Source organism: Pleurodeles waltl, chromosome 1_2 (genome assembly GCF_031143425.1).
Source record: "Pleurodeles waltl isolate 20211129_DDA chromosome 1_2, aPleWal1.hap1.20221129, whole genome shotgun sequence".
NCBI lineage: Eukaryota > Metazoa > Chordata > Amphibia > Caudata > Salamandridae > Pleurodeles > Pleurodeles waltl.
In genome coordinates this window covers 1,193,395,980-1,193,413,746 of record NC_090437.1, presented here as the reverse complement: position 1 = coordinate 1,193,413,746, position 17,767 = coordinate 1,193,395,980, and the positions used below count along the sequence as shown (strand labels likewise).

Below are 17,767 nucleotides of genomic sequence, written 5' to 3'. Positions count from 1 at the left end.
ATAGGGTAAATCTAATATTATTGGATTTCACCGTCACCTTCAACATTATCAACACAACAATATTTCTTCAGCACTTTGCTATGTTTGGCATTAAAAACACTACATTGGACTGGATTGGTTATTCTTCTCAAACAGGTCACAGTCAATCCACCTAGTCCCATTTACTCCCAGTCTTCCTTTGGGTTTTCTGCAGGGGCTATCATTTCATCCTTGATGTTTTTCAGTTCAACACCTACCCGAGTTATTAACAACAGACTTTTCAAGTCAAGGTATACTTGTATGCTGTGACACTTAGACTCTAATTATGACTTTGGCAGTCTTTTACCAAGATCACCAAGGCCACAGGCACCAGAACCATAGCTGGTGGTCGTCCGCCCGCCATATTACGGGCACTGCCGGATTTCCGCCACACTTTAGGGGCAGAAATCTGGCAGTAGTCTTGCTGGCGGGCAGTGGTGCTCTGGCAGTTCCACCACCTGCCCCACCCCGCCAGAAGGACTCCAACAGCTGTATTATGACCAAAATTACAGCCTAGCGGTGTCCTGCTGGCGGGGCGCTTCCGGCGGTGGAAGCGCCCCTTCCTGTTCCCTGCCAGACCGCCTTCTCCCTGGAACAGGTAAGTTGATCATCCGACAGGGGAGGGGGTGGAAGGGTGTGGAGTGTGTAGTGTGCGTGTGTGTGGTGTCTGCGTGTGTATGAATGTGTGTATGCATGGTTGTATGCGTGTCTGAATGCTGAAGTGAGTGCGTGTATGCGTGTGTGTATGCGACTGAGTGTTGTGGTGTATGCGTGGTTGTATGCGTGTGAGTGAATGCTTGTATGAATGTTGAAGTGAGTGCGTGTCTACATGTAAGAGGGTATGAGCGTGAGTATGCGTGTTTGGATGTCTGAGTATGCATGCCTGAATACGTATTAGTATGTGTAGGTGAATGTGTGTATGGATGCATGTGAGTGGATGCGTGTTTGGAAGTGTAGGTCAATGGGTGTATGTGTGGTGCATGTGGGTGTCTGTGTGCCTGTATGCGGGTGTCTGTGCGCATGTATGCGGGGAGGGGGTTACTATGACTGTAAGGTGGTGGGAGGAGGGGGGGCTCTGTGACTGGAGTGGGGGGGGGTCTAGTGCTTGCTGAAGGGGGGTGGGGGAGCCGTCTAGTGCTTGCTGAAGGGGGGTGGGGGAGCCGTCTACATTTCACAAGGAATTAATTCCCTATCACCAGTAGTCTTTCCGGCATGGTTTTCGTGGCGGTGCTACCGCCACTGAAACCATGGTGGGAAGCTGGCTCCTAATACCTACCGCCTGCGGTCTTCTGTGGACCGCCGGGTCAGAGGTGATCACCTCTGGCCCGTGGTGGTATGAGTGGAAAAGTGGTGGGTTGGCAGAGGCCTACCCGCCACACTCATAATGTGGAGGTCTTCACTGCCAGCCTGTTGGCAGTGAGACCGCCAGGGTCATAATGACCCCCTTAGTTTTTTCAGCTTTCCAGTCTGAGTGAACTTGCATCAGTATTAGAAACTTGTCATTCCCTGTAAAACTGAAATCCTTACCATTTTTAACAAGATTGATAGATAGCAATCATCGTTGTAGCCCTCTTCTTGGCTTCACTCAGACTGTATCTTGTGCTCAAAATCTGGTTATCCTTCTGTATTTAAATCTCACGTTTGAATCCCAGGTTTCCGCAGTAATGAAATCCTGCATGTTTTTGTTGGAGCAGTTGATAACAAATGTTCTCTTCCTCGTGTTTCCACATAGTGATTGTTGTCAGTGCTGTTAGGCTTGTTTTCACCTTCAAAAAGTTAGACCATTTATCCAAGTACCGTAATCAACTTCCTTGGTAAAGGATGAATAAGGTAATTCATTTTAAATCACCTAATTGATGCATAAAGCTTTTTGTGGTACCATCCCCTCCAGCAGCTTGATAACTCCATTAGTTTAACTCCTTCTGTTCTGAAGTTTAAACTACGTTATTAGGGTGGAAGATTCTTCCATATCCCGGGACCCTCCTTGTGGAGAGTTTACCATTATCCTTTCAATATGAACATTGTTATTTTAAGTGTCAGAACCTGCGTAAAACTAGTCTGTACTTCCTATGAAGAGTAATATTATCTTTCATGTCTGTCAGTACCAGGTATCACACTATATGTATGAATGATTGTGCACTTAACAAATAAACCTTAAATAAATAACAAAATATAGAAATCGTGTATACACATACCTTTCTCCTCTGCACTGTTAGAGCTACACAGGAGTCCTTTCTAAAACAGTTTTGAAAAACATAAACCTAAGCAGAGCGTACTTCCATTTTGAAACGTGGATCTGTGTATTAAAAAATATTTATGTATATTTTTGGCAGATTATAACAGGCCTTTGAATGTAGTTGTATTTGCTGTTCAGTTTTGGAGGTGTTTTCACCCAGTTTCTGTTATCCGTAGTGTCCTCTTCTTTCTAAAACTAGCTCTTTCATTCATTCCAAATATGTTACAATTTTTCACCTATACATGCTTCTTTATTTTATAGTTATAGATGGTTTTATCTATTAAAAAAGCACATCCTTTAAGAATTATAACTGCCTACTACGACCAAATCAGCAAGTTATTTCTTGTCCCATATGTCTGTCCTCTTACCCACCTAAAATAAATTCACAGCAGTGTCCGTGCCAGTAGGTAGTCACGTATACATCTTAGAAGCATGCAGGGCGGTCACTATGGTAACTTCTCACCTTCTTGGTTGTAGCCCTTCCTGCAGTTGGTGAGTACAGAGAGAGACTAAATAATGGATAACTTTGTAATATGGGCCTAAATTGTCTTTGAGTGGTTCCGGTGACATTTAGAATCCACGAGACCGAGGGCAGGCTTGTTTATAAATGTCAAGCACCGATATGCCAATATAGAACCATATTGCACGTTACCCGTTTTGTATTTTTCATATAACATAAGGGATCAATAGATTTTAGTCCTTTTTAGACATATTTAAACATCATCCGTTTAGTATTCATTGTTTTCCTGAGACTACAGATATTTCTGTCAAGGTTTTGAGGAATGTGTGTTTTTGTTGGGGATCATATGTTAATATATAAAATGTTTTTTTGCAACAATGTGTAATATTATAATTCCAATTTTACATGCAAATCGCTTTGTAAGGAAATTGAAAACATGCGTTCTAAAATATTTTTTCTTATGTATTAAAATAGCGCTGTAAAGCAGGTCTAACAAGATATGAATGAATAAAAGAAACGAGCAATACGAAATACTGTAACGTTTTGCTGAGAGGGTTCGGCGTGTACAGTGTTTATTTTTAGACAGTGGAGTATTCGTTGGTAGATACTTGCATGAAGGATGAACCTTCAAGGATAAGCTTGTCGGATGTGCTGATTTATTGCCTAAAAGGAGCACTGTCGTGAAATCGTTTTTTCCCATCAGCACTGAAAGAAAGACAACATGTTGTGTTTAACGTTTTGTGTTTAGGGATCCTAAATTTCCGGCAAATTAATTTAACACTGATTTGCAGGAAATTATTTGCAGTTCAATCTCTTTTCTGTGAAATACAAGCTTTTAAAAGGCTGGCATACATTCAAAAAGTAGTTTTATTCATGTGATAAGTATGAAGTCATTGCCCCTCAATCTCAAAATGTCAGATAGAAAACCCCTTCTTCCCTTGTGTAGAAACTGTGTGCCACATCAGAGGTGTGGGTAGGGTATTGCACAGCCCCCTCCTCAGGTTACTCGAACCTGGATATGGGGTAACTTTCCTCATGATGGGTTTGGTGCCAGCCTCACCGAAGGGGGGGGAGGGTAGGGGGTCAAAAGCTGGGCCTTTCCAAGTGCCATACAATATTTACTTGTGACAGGACAGGCTTTATAGAAGTTTATTAAGTCACTGGGGCATAGTGTCCAGTGGGTTCCCCGGAGGCTTAACAGGGGCTATAGTAGATAATACTAATGCTCTCTTTTGTGGTAGTGCGGGCAAGCAGTTAGGCTTATCAGAGGGCAGTGCAAAGCATTTGTTGCACACACAGTCAATAAATGAGGCACACGCTCAATGACTAACTCCAGGCCAATGGTTTTTATGTAGAAAAAATATATTTTGTTACTTTAGTACGGGAACCAAATGATCCTTGTTACAGGTAAGTACAGTTGTAAGTAGGTGTCAAGTATATGCATCAAATGTACTTTATTTAGTTTTTGCAGCTAAAGCAGTTTACAAGTAACACATTTCTATTGTAAAAGTTGACAGTGCAATTTCTCATAGGAACCAGTGCAGTCCTAGGGGAAGAGAAGTGTTAGCACAGTTAAGAGGTAAGTACTCAACTTACGATCCCAGTCTTCAGGGGTTAGGATGTCCACAAGTCAAAGTTCAGGTTGACCGCAAAAGGGCACCACCAGCAACACAAGGCCGGCCAGGTGCAGGGATCAAATTTGGCGCTGGGCTTTCAGTGGAATCCTATGAGGACTGAGGGCATTCGGAAGAAAACAAGTTGCAGGTATGTACCCATGGTTTCCAGGGCACAGACCTGGAGGTTAGAAGAGCACCAGGGGGGAGGTTGGGGGGGATGATTAGTGGGGTCGCAGGTCAGCACCAAACACAGACCCTTAGCAGCACAGGGGCAGCCAGGTGCAGGGTGCAAACCCAGCGTCGGGCGGCCAAAGCTTTCCTTTGGGGGAACCCCAGGGGTCAGAAAGATGTTGCAGGCTGGGTCCAGGGGTTCGGCTCTGGAAAACCAAAGGCTGGGCAAGGAGGAGAGGCACCTGCAGGACACTGCTGGAACATCCGTCAGATTCCCCAAGGCCAGGGGGCTACGATGCAGGGGTACCTTTGGGCACCGGAAATCATTGGATCCGGTCGCGGTCACCGGGGTCCTCCAGATTTAGGCTGCAGGTGTTGTTATGGTGGGCAGGAGGGGTCAACCCAGGGTGGACTTGAAATCGGAATCACCTGGGGACCTTCTCCGGACTAGTGGGCCACCTGGACACGAGGCGTGGGGATAGGGTGCAGAGTGGGCAGGGCTTGCGGATCCGGGGCTGTTCTGGAGTCCTTTTGGAGAGTTCCTTCTGGACTCGGCCACTGTCCTCTGGAGTTCTTGGTCCTTTGCTGGGCAGGCAGCCCTCTCGGGGTTTGGAGAGGTCGCTGGTCCTACAGAATGAGTCACCTTTTTGTAGCAGGAGACTTCGAAGTTGCAGACAGGCCGATAGGACTGGGGCCTAGTCAGTTGTCGTCTGAAGTCTTCACTGCTGGGGGGGTCAGCTCTTCAGTTCGTCTTCTTTCTTGAGGTCACCAAGAATCTGGAGAGCAAGGTTCAGGGATGCCCCTAAATACCAGATTTAGGGTTGTTACAGGGGTCAGAGCCCTTCCTGTGCCCACTCCCTTTAGAGAGGGGGGCACATTCCTAACCCCAAGGCAAAATGGAGTATTCTGCCAGGCAGGGGTCACTTCAACTCTGGGTACCGTACGAGTGGACCCAGCTCAAGTGGTCACTCCTCCTTGTTTCTCCTAATTTTCCCGCCGGACCTGCAGCCAAAAGTGGGGCTTGGTCCATGGGAAGGCATCTCCATTAGCTGGAGTTCCCTGGGGCAGTGTAACACGAGACAGGAGCCTCTGAGGCTCATCGCCATGTGTTGCAATTCCTGCAGGGCGGGGGTGTGAAGCACCTCCACCCAGGGCGGGCTTTGTTTTTGACCCCAAAGGCTCCCACCCCATGAGGTTAGAAATTGGTCTGTTAGCAGCATGCTGGCACAGACCTGTCAGCCCTACGCTAGCGGGTTGGGCAAAATACAGGGGGCATCTCTAAAATGCCCTCTATGTACATTTTACAATAAATCCAACACTGACATCAGACCAAACTCCCAGCCCATCCACTCAGTATGGCCACACTGCACTTACAATGACTAAGAATGGACTTAGACACTGTATGGGCATATTTCTCATGCAGCTGTGCCCTCTACTGTGGTATAAAGCACCCTTCCTTAGGGCTATAAAGCCTTACCTTTGCCACAGGCAGTGGTTTGAGGACATGGCACCCTGAGAGGGATGCCATGTCGACTTTACCTTTTTCTCCCCATGAACACACGCTATCTGCAATGACAGCATGCATGTGTTTAGTGACGGGTCCCTTAGGGAGGCACAATCTATGCTGCAGCCCTTAGGGGCCCTCTCTGTCCACCAGAACCTTGGTACCAGTGGTACCTTTTACAAGGGACTTATCTGTGTGCCAGAGGTGTGCCAATTAGGAAATAATGGTAAGTTTTAGGGAAAGAACACAGGCGCTGGGCCCTAGTTAGCAGGATCCCAGCACATACTCAGCCAGGTTAGCATCAGATATCAGGCAAAACGTGGGGGGCTTTTGGGGTACTGCAACAAGGTGCCAGTTACCTACATCAAGCTTTATGCTTGTTTGTGTCAGGTGGAACTGCTGATGTTTATACATTATTTAAAACTAAATGGAAGCAAGAAGAAGATCATTAGCCCTTTGAAGCTTTCTCCTGTTTGGCTTTGCTCATTCTAGTGGCTTTACTGAGTCTAAATCCTGCTCCTGCCACACTTGTGAAAAGCCATATAGTCAAGATGGACATGGCTTTAGCCCTACATGACCTGCTTAAATCAGCAGTACTGTCTTTTTAGGCGTCCAACCTTTAAGAGATTATCACATTTGCAGTCTTTTCCTTACAAGGTGGTCATCCTAAATGCTTTCATCTTGGTGCAGCTGAATTATTGTAGTGCAATTTAACTGGGGCTCCCAGACTATCCACTTCACAAGCTAAAGACAGTCTAGAACTACGCTGCTAAGCTTCCTCTGGGTCTGACATCTAGAGAACACATCTCAAAGGTGCTTGTCTGTCTTCACAGACTCTCTGCCAGTAAGTGGATTACTTTCAGGTCTTTGTGTTTGGTCCAGATGTCTTGCCTTGAAGGATTGTTTTGAGGGCCACAGCATTTTCATCACTCCTCTCTCGGAGGTCAGTATTTCTCTTCAGCTGCAGCTGTAAGGTGGAGTAAACTACCTTTCCATCTCAGGATGAGTGTAATGTAAAGTTCAGGAAAGCATTAAAACATGGCACTTTTCATAAAGATACCTAGGAACTCCTGTGGTCTGTGATGTCCTTTCCTCTAGTAACACTGTGGCTACTGGACCTTTTGCAAGGTTTCTTTTTCTGTAACACCAAGATACTCATCCCTGGGTGATAGTTTGTGCTTCCCAAATCTCATATAGCATAACATGTCCTGCAGGTGTTGACCAGCAAGGCTGATGAGAAGTGAGACCGAAAAACACCTACATTGTGGAGGATAATACATCTTCCTGCAAATTACTCACTTTATGGATATCCTCTAGGCTCCAGACTGGATCTGGAAAACCTTTCCTGAGCAGTAACTCTCCAGTATCACTAGGTGGCACCTAAGCTAAAAGCAAAAGAACGTAAGATTCAAAGAGCAAACAGAACACATGACACCGCTAAAGTTGGCAATTATTTACCAGCATAGCCACAGTTGGTGGCATGAAGTATTGGCAAAAACTGTTCCTCAATAATGGTCAGGTGGGTAGAACCACTCCACACTCTTGGATTGTCAAGACTGAGGGTTGATAATTCAAGTGTGTGGAGTGGGTCTTCCCAGGCTCAATACATGCTAGCTTCTGGGCAAAATTCCTAGCCAATTGGGTCAGCTTGAGAGTGCTTCAATAGACTTGCTAATCTACCAAAGGGGTATTCTCATATGAAACAGATAATCTGGATATGTTATAAATAAAGTAAGTTTGCGAAGTAGCATTGTTAAGCAGCCTGATCCAAATATAAAGAGGAGCATCCTTGACTGAACTTAAGCAATACATTATTTTTCCCCCCGCATCAATACTAGGTTGTCAAGAGAGAGGCATTCATACCAAGGCAATTTGAAAGTGACCGTTCGCAAATATCAGGAGCTTTACTTTATGAAGAGTTTCCCCATCCTTTTCTACCGTTAATCTTGTATAGTGTACTTTTTTCCTTTAGTCCAGACCCGAGCCAGACCCTTAACGTGACTGTAATGCTGAGCGACTCTTACGAAAATGTATAGCGACTTTATAAAATTAATCATATGAAGTAACTTGCTGGACCACTATTTAGTCCCGCAGTGCCCATGATTTCCACTTGGAGGTAATCAATTTAAAGGAATTGCTCAGCAAATATAGTTTAAGTGTTTTCTGAACCCAAAATCTCCAATACTTGCGAGAGTGACTATGATGATTTAACTAAGGCCAAGAAAGCCTATAACTCTCTGCTCTGCAATACAACTGCTGACATGCTTATACAGGTACTAATTACCACTTTCTTGGCAAAGGTAGCACAAGCATCATCTTATTACAGCCGTCTGATCAGACATAGTCATCCTTTAATTTCCCAACCACAGTTTGTATTAGTTAAGCGGTGTGAGGATAGACAACTGAAATTGCCTTTATATTTGCTTGTCTCAAAACTCCTATCCAACCTCTAAGTACCAGAATTGCACATTCAACTTTTCTATAAGGCCACAGTATATGGTGCAGAAACACAGCCTAGTGTGCAGAGTTAAATGCCACTTGTGGACTGCAGCACCTGCTGTGCCATCCACTACAATGATAGTGAACCCATAGCTTCAGGCCTACCCTGTGTAGCTAGACAGCAAAAGCTTGAGACCTGCTGCACAGACCTGTCAAAAGCATCCCTCTGACGGATAAGAAAACCTGATTTTAAATATTAAATAAGTCACCCCTAAGCACGCCTTGCTTCCCACAAGGTGAGGTGCATACTAATTAAGAGTGGGACATGTGTGACATTAGAAATGTCATGTTTCCTTAGTGATGAGGCCCCAAACGACATTGTCATTGATCAGAATATAACTAGTATATGAGAAAAGTCATAGTATAAAGTGTACACCTTAACATGACTTTTGACCTGTGTCAGCTACACACTCCATTTGTTTAAAACTAATTTTTATAATTAATAAAATTACAATATAATGGTAAAGTTGGATTTTTATTGAATAAATGGGATATATAACTTTGTGAAAGTTACCTATACCCTGTCTGAAGCTGATAGAGGCTGATTTGCATTAGCTTCCCACCAACTGTACATCCTGTACTAGGTCTAAATTAGGTGTGAAAGAAGTGTGAAACCTGCTCCCAGAGCAGCGACAATGGGCAGGGACTGAGGAGGTGTTCCCTTCCCCTGCCATGGGTGGCATAATATATGATGCATCCCATAGGGATCCCCTAGTACACCGAGGCCGTCGGTACCTGGGTACCATGTACTAGGGACTTATATAGGGGCACCAGTGTGCCAAATGTGGGATGAAATACAGAGTTTTGGGAGAGAGCATAATCACTGGGCTCCTGGTTAGCAGGATCCCAGTGAAAACAGTCAAACACACTGACATCAGGCAGAAAAGGGGGTAACCATGCCAAGAAAGAGGATACTTTCTTACCGGGGGAAAGAGCCCCATCCTAATCCCAGATGATCCAGAGCAACTTCATACAATGCAGATTCCGACTTCAACGGTGCTGACAGGACCCAGATCAGTACCTGAGGCTTTTTTGGAACAGCCAGGTACAAGGGAGGAATGGGAGGGGTTCTATAACCCTTTGGAGCAGGGGTCTTCATACTGGGGGGCGAGCCCCCCTAGGGGGACCTCAAGTAATCATAAGGGGGGGGGCTCCAAGCTCCAGCCAAAAGAAAGATTATGCAGATAATAGTGCTTTGTTTTAAGCAGATTTTTTTTTATTGCATCTGTAAAAAGGTAACAGAACTTAACTGCACTGTTTAAATAAGTCCAGAAGTATTTAAACATTGCCAACCTAATTGAATAGTTGTGAAAACATTCTGAAGGGGGGCCCGGTGATTAATTTTTTTCCAAGGGTTGGACGTGGCATTGCCAAGTTTAAAAACTACTGCTTTAGAGTATGGATTGGAGTATATGGACTGGTATGAGGAACTAGGGGAAGCCAGTGGACATGGATACTTCTCCAGATACTGGCATGCTCTCACCTCTTACTGTGGATACAGAGGAGGGAGCTTCACATGCTATGGTGGTTTGTAGGGCAGCTTGGCAGCTTAGGTCTTGAAGCTAGATTTGCCTACGGTGCCATTCAGGACTAACCTCCTGACTGAGGTGCTTCAGCCGGGGGTTTCCACATCGGAGCCGATGTTACCCTTCAATTAAGTCCTCACTGATGTCCTTGTGGGGGCATGTGGGGACGTGGTCCAAACCCAGCACAGAGGCTCCTGTTAATAGGACTATCCGCTGTCACCATAGATAAGCTCCAAACTATCCTAGTTTCCTCACCCAGCACCCCATCCTGGAGAGCATGGTGGTCCAGGCTTCCACTTCCCATGGTGCCTTCCCTTCCGCTCACCCAAATAGGGAATCCTAGAAGAAAATGTTTTCTTCCTGCAGCCTGGCATTGAGGTCCGTAAACACCTCATGCCTATTGGGCCGTTTGTCCCATACTTTGTGGGATACGGTGGCACACATGCGGCCCCAGGTCCCGTAGTGCGTGCGGGACACTCTTACACAAGCTGTAAAAGATGGGAGAGATGCAGCCGAGTTTAGGATATGGTGTGGTAGCACGATTTCATCAACAGTGGCTCTTCGATGCCACGCCTGGCTTCGTATGTCTGGCATTTCATGTGATGTCCAGGCAATCCTTATGGACATGCCCTTCAATGGCTTGTGCCTATTTGGAGAAAAGGCAGACTCAGCGCTTGAGACATTCAAGGACTCTCGAGCTAGGCCAGATCCTTGGGTCTCTCAGCGACTGCTCAGCAGCAGTCTGCCTTACACCCCTTTCGAGGTTTCAGAAGGGGTGTGGTACCACACCACCCACAAGTCAGCCACCATCCTCGGTCAACTCAGCATCCAGTGCGAGGACGAGGTCATGGTACCTTCAGACCCAGAGGGTCTAGCCAGAGGTCGGCCACCACCCAGTCCCCTTCTTCCACAGCACCCATGTCCTCCTAGTATGATTCTGCAAGACCATGCTCGTCCAGTTGGGGGTACTATTCAATTTCATCTCCCTCACTGGCGGTCCATAACATTGGACAAATAGGTCTTGCAGATCATACAGAAGGACTATTCCCTCCTTTTCCAGTCTTTCCCTCCCTCTATGCCTCCATTAGAAGAATGGCTGATGGAGGATCATTTAATCTTGCTCCGCAAGCAAGTTAGGGCTCTCTTGGCCAAGGGAGCCATAGAAAGGGTCCTGATGTAGGAAGTAGGCAGTGGTTGTTATTCCTGCTACTTTCTGATTCCAAAAAAGGACAAGGGTCTTCACCCTATCTTGGATTTTATCGACATCAATCTCTTCCTCAAAAAGGAGGAATTCAAGATGCTCACTCTTGCTCAGGTCTTGCCTGTCCAAGACCAAGGAGACTGGATGGTAGCGTTGGACTTGCAGGATAGGTATTTTCACATCCCCAACGAGCCTGCCAACAGGCGCTTCTTGCGGTTCAAGGTGGGCCACAAGCATTTTCTGTTTACCACGCTCCTTTTTCGTTCTCATCAGTGCCCCTTGGGTGTTCACCAAAGTGATGGCAGTGGTAGCAGCACATCTGCGCAGGTTAGGGATTTCAATCTTCCCCTACCTCGATGACTGGCTGCTGAAGGCTTCTACGCCCCAGGCTTTCGTCAGCCACCTTCAGACGATGGCGAACCTCCTGCATTTGCTGGGGTAAACTATAAACGTGCCAAAGTCACACCTGACTGCCTCTCAGAAGTTCCCTTTCATCAGAGCCGTTCCAGACACAGTGCAGTTATGTGCTTATCCTCCCGAGCTGCGAGTCCAGGATATTCAGGTAATGATACTGAAGTTTCGGCCTCCATCCTGGATTTTGGTGAGGCAAACTCTGAGGTTGTTGGGACTCATGGCGTCCTGCATCTTGTTTGTCAAGCATGCCAGGTGGCATATGAGGGCTCTGCCATGGGACCTGAAGTTCCAGTGGGCATAGCATCAGGGGAATCTTACCGAAATAGTTCAGATCTTGGAGGAACCTGCAAGAGACCTGCAGTGGTGGTTAGTGAACTGTGATTGGGTCAGAGGCAGACTCCTCTCCCTTCCCCAACCAGATCTCACAGTAGTGACATATGCGTCACTTCTGGGATGGGGAGGCCTTCTGGGAGAGGCGGAGATCAGAGGTCTCTGGATTCTTGCAGAATTAAGACTCCATATCAACTTACTGGAGCTCCGGGTGATCTGACTGGCATTGAAAGCATTTCTTCCTATTGTTAAAGGGATCATAGTGCAGGTGTTCACGGACAACACCCCTGCAATGTGGTACTGCAACGAGCATGGCGGTGTGGGGTTGTGGACCCTCTGTCAAGAGGCTCTGCATCTCTGGACATGGCTGCAACAGCAGGGCATAACCCTGGTGGTTCAACACCTGGCAGGTTCTCTGAACACCCCAACGGACAAACTGTTGGTGCCTAGCGTATCACAACTGGTATCTCCATTCGGCGGTGGCTCAAGGACTCTTACAGCAGTGGGGAGAGCCTTCGTTAGATCTGTTCGCCTCCGCAGAGAACGCGCGATGTCAGCAGTATTGCACATTGTATTTTCTAAGGTGGCAGTTGCTCAGATATCCCACAAGACTGGCTTCAAACCTTGCGAGGGCTGTGACCGCCGGATGTCAGTGACTGAACCGCATCAGGTCTGTTTGTGGTGCCTGGAGTGCGACCACGACCCGAAGTCGTGCTCTGAGTGACAGGCCATGCACCCAAAGGCCTCGACAGAGCGGTCCCTCAAGCTTATGCTGGCCTGGCGCTCGATTCTGCAGTTGTCCTGGTCTCGTTCAAGAGGAAGATCTCCAGACCGTTTGCTGAGCCACCACGACTCGTCCTCCTCGAATCTTTAGGTCAAGCTAAGAAGAAGAAGTCGAAGAAATCTCGTCATCCTTCGACTTCACCCCATTGCTCGGCTGATGCGACGCAGGAGGAGTGTTGACGCTTTAGGTCTTCGTTCTCAGAGCCTGCGATTGGGTCCGCTCTGCGCCTCCCCGGGTTTCCGGGAGCCGGAGCGACCACTGCCCAATTAAAGGGAGTGGCCAGGGATGTGTAATCCCGTTGTCGTGGGACACGGAACCAGTGGTCTGCCCAGTCCTACCTTGCCTCTGCTGCAGCCTCCAAACCCTCTTAGTTTGTCCCCTCACTCTGGTCCAGTTAGCGTCAGGATTCGCCATCACCTGCCCCACCGGGAATCCATCATTTTGGACAGGTGTATTTTGCAGATCGTTTGGAGGGGCTACTCCCTCCCCTTCAAGTCTGCCGCACCAGCCATGCCTCCATCATTCAGCCGTATACCGGAGTATCAATTTGCACTTCTCCGCCAGGAAGTCATGGGTCTCTTGCCCAAGGTAGCCATAGAGAGGGTCCCTGCGCCAGATCTAGGTTGTGGTTATTCCCACTACTTTCTGGTGCCCAAAAAAGACTAGGGCTTGTGTTCTATCCTAGACCTTTGGGCCCTCCATCTCTTCCTCAAGAAGGATACATTTGAAATGCTCACCCTGGCTCAGGTCCTGTCTGCCTGGGACCCAGGAGACTGGATGGTAGCGTTGGACTTGCAGGATGCTTATTTTCATATTCCCATCCTGCCTGCCCACAGACGTTACCAAAGCACTTTCAATTTACCGTACTCCCCTTAGGCCTTACCATCGCTTCTCAGGTGTTCACGAAAGTGATGATGGCGGTTGCAGCTCATCTGTGCTGGTTCATGGTTTCAGTCTTTGCCTACCTTGACAACTGGCTGTTGAAGGCGGACTCTCCCAGAAAATCGTCTACCACCTTCAGACTACAGCAAACCTCCTGAACACACTAGGGTTCACTATAAATGTGCCAAAGTCACACCTGACTCCCCTCTCAGATGCTCCCTTCCATTGGAGCTGTTCTGGACACATTGGAGTTTCAGGCCTATCCTCCAGAGAAGCGAGTCCAGGATATTCAGGCTGTGATTCTGATTTTTCAGCCTCTATCCTGGGTTTCGGTGAGGCTGCTGGGCCTCATGACCTCCTGCATCCTGCTAGTGACACATGCCAGATGGCATATGCGGGCTCTGCAGAGGGACTTGAAGCTCCAGTGGGCACAGTATCAGTAAAATCTCGCTGACATAGTCCAAGTCTCGGGGGGACTGCGAAAGACCTACAATGGTGGCTTTAGATTCGGCATTGGGTCAACGGCAGATCCCTCTCCCTTCCCTAACCAGATTTATCTATAGTGATGGACGCATCACTTCTGGGATGGGGCGGCCACATGGGAGAGGCAGCGATTAGATGCCTCTGGTCCGGGAGAGTCTGGGCTCCATATCAGTCTCCTGGAGCTCTGGGCAATCAGGCTTGCATGGAAAGCAATTCTTCCCTCTCTCAAAGGGAAAGTGGTGCAAGTGTTCATGGACAATACTACTGCCATGCCGTACTGCAACAAAAAGGACAGAGCAAGGTCCTGAACCCTTTGCAGGGGGTGCTGCGCCTCTGGGCATGGCTGGCACACCAGGACATCACCCTGGTGGTTCAACATTTGGGGGGCTCTCCAAACACCACAGTAGACGAAGTCAGCCGTCGATCCATAGCCGGTCACAAATGGCTTCTCCATCCGTAGGTGGTGCAAGTCTTTTTCAGCCGTGGGGAGAGCCTTGGTTAGATCTGTTCCCCTCCGCAGAGAACGCACAGTGTCAGTTGTTTTGCGCGTTGGAGTTTCCAAGGCGGCACTCGCTCTGAGACGCTTTTCATCTCAAGTAGAACTCTAGGCTCCTTTATTCCTTTCCGCCTATACCACTTCTGTCCAGAGTTCTCAAGAAGATCAAGAACAACCAGGCTCAAGTAATCTTGGTGGCTCCTGACTGGGCATAGAGAGGATGGTATCCAGAGCTACTGAGCATTGCCACCCATTCAGACTGCCCTTTTGGGAGGATCTTCTGTCGCAGCAGCAGGGGACTGTTCTCCATCCGAACCTGTCCAATCTCTGCCTTCATGCGTGGAGATTGAGCGGTGGCAGTTGATGGCTTTTGACCTTCCACCTGAAGTCTGTAATGTAATCTCTGCAGCCAGGCGTCCCTCCACCATAATGGTATACACCTGTCATTGGCGTAAATTTGTGGCATGGTGTACCAACAAATCTGTTGATCCCTCTCTGCTCCTCTTCCTGAGGTTCTTTTGTTCATTCTTTCTTTGGCCGAGCAGGGCTCTGCTTTGGGCACCCTTAAAGGCTATTTATCGGCTATCTCTGCCTTTCTTAGGTTGCCTGATCCGCCTTCACTCTTTACGTCTCCTATTGTTTGTAGATTCTTTAAGGACCTCACCCATTTGTTTCATCCCACTCTGTATATCATGCCTCAGTGGGACATTAATCTTGTCCTTACTTAAAGTGTACTCCCTTTGAGCCGATGCACAATTGTCCATTACGGATCTTTACTTTTAAAACAGTTTTTCTTGTTGCCATCACTTCTGCTTGCAGAATAAGTGAGCTTCAGGCTTTATCTTCTAAGTCCCCATTTTTGTCTGTGCACTCTGACAGTGGTGTTACGCACTAAGGCTTCCTTCCTTCCCAAAGTCGTTACACCTTTTCATATAGGCCAGTCCGTCACTTTGCTTACTTTTTACGCACTTCCACATCCTTTTCATGAGGAAGATGAGACTCCACCGCCTGGATCCAAAAAGAGCATTGGCGTTCTATCGCTATCGTACTAAAGTTTTCCGGGTGGGCGATCAACTCTTTGTTGGCTATGGGGGTGCCAAGAAAGGGAAGGCGGTGAAAAAAATATACCATCTTGCAGTGGGTCTTTTGCATCAAGATGTGCTGCGCTTTGGCAGAGAAGCAACCCCTTGAGGGCTTGTGCGCTCATTCTACCAGAGCAACTGCTGCTTACTCAGTGATAACACATGGAGTTCCTGTCCTGGATATCTGCCAGGCAGCAACATGGGCATCCGTGCACACGTTTACTAAACATTACTGCCTGGACAGTCAGGTTCGTAGGGACGGCTACTTTGGTTATTCAGTCCTGCAGAACATTCTAGTATGATCTTGGTTCGCACCCCACCATCGAGGATGGCATTGCTTGGGTATCTATTCTAAGTTAAGGAATCTGCAACTAGAAGTCTCTATCAGATGTACAAGTTACTTACCTTTGGTAACAATATATCTGGTAGAGACATATTCTAGTTGCAGATTCCTTACCGACCCACGCATCCTCCCTGCTTGCGAACTGATTTTTAGGGACAGGATTTCCCCATTCAGGGCCTTGGCTCTGGCGCACCAATTTCAGTGTTCTTCGCGGCTCTGCGCGTTGGAGTGGAAAGTTGTGAAAAGAGACTGATGTCACTGCTCTGAGGCGGCGTGTATGTACTACTCCCGGCATCATCATGGCAACTACGACACCAACGACGCCCACGGAGTCGACCTACGCCACCTAATGACATGCAGGGGTATTGCTAGAAGAAAACATTCTCTGGATCCAGTCTGACACCTTGAGGAAAATTCTAAGATAAGGAATCAGAAACTACAATATGTCTCTACCAGATACATTGTTACCGAAGGTAAGTAACTTGTACATCACTAGGCTACCCTCAAATGGCATGCCTTTTCCTGCACCTTGAGAAGGCCTTTGATTCTTTATCCTGGGACTATCTTTGTGATGTTTTGGAGATGGCTGGCTTCGATAAGCGGCTTCTGACATACATGAGACAGTTGTCAGCCAACCCAGTCTCCGGAGTATATACCGGCTGTTTGATGTCACCTCCCTTTCCCATCAGCCGTGGTACTTGTCACTGCTGTCCCTTATCCCAGTCACTTTTGCCGTAGCCATGGAGCCACTTGCACACCATCTTCAGCTGGAACACCTGCATTGGGGCATCCCCTGTAACAACATCACCTGTTGTGTCATTATACACTGATGGACTTGAAAAAAAGGGGGGAGCTGGGAGATTAACTGGTCCAGTGTACAAACTCCCTTATAGTGAATTAATCAAAAAGGTACACTTTTCCAAACAGGCAAAGAAACACACAAAGATTCTTGGTGTATCAGGTATGAGAAAGTTCAGAAGCAAAACGCCCTCATCACTGGGCATGCTTCATGTCAGGCTGGCACTGCAACGTCTGACGGGACCCTTGTAGGGTCCCCTCTGCCGGAATTAATAAGAAGATATAGGGTGGAAAGTCAAATGGAGAGACAAGACAAAATGTTAAAATTGGCTCTGGCACTCCCTGAAACAACTTTTATTGATACAAGGAAGTGCTGGTCAAGGTTAAAAACACAAGACAAAGTTAGGTAAATAATGTTCCTTTGCTTTAAAAAAACGAGTGGTCAAAAAACATGACTCTTGTCCACTTCGTCAACATGTTTCGCGCCTCTTAACGTACATACGGATCACTTTGCACTTCATCAGGACTAAGTGAAAGAGCTTCACAAAATGTGCCAAAACTTTTAAAACAACATATAGCAGTGAGACTATACTCACAACAGTCCTCATTAATCTAAAGGAACTGGCACATAACAGTAGTTAAAAAAGAGACACAGACATCACACTTTATATTGCTATATCCAAGAAAATACAATTAGTAATAATCAAGAAAGAGAGTGTGGTGAGCAAGGCCATAATGACAAAAGTACAAAAAAGATATGTAAAATACATAAAGAAAGAGATATCCTTACCATCCCTGATTTGTCTTTCATAGGAGGTGCAATTTTACAATCAGTTGTTTCTAGAATAACAGCCCAGTGATGATACATGAGGGCGTTTGCTTCTGAACTTTCTCATTCCTGATAGACCAAGAATCTTTGTGTGT

General features: G+C 47.0%; 1 protein-coding gene across 2 annotated transcripts in view; it reads left to right on the top strand.

Moving 5' to 3' along the window:
• Positions 1–17,767, top strand: part of HTT (huntingtin) — a 1,416,422-nt gene that overhangs the window by 806,707 nt on the left and 591,948 nt on the right. The gene's annotated exons all lie outside the window — the stretch shown is intronic.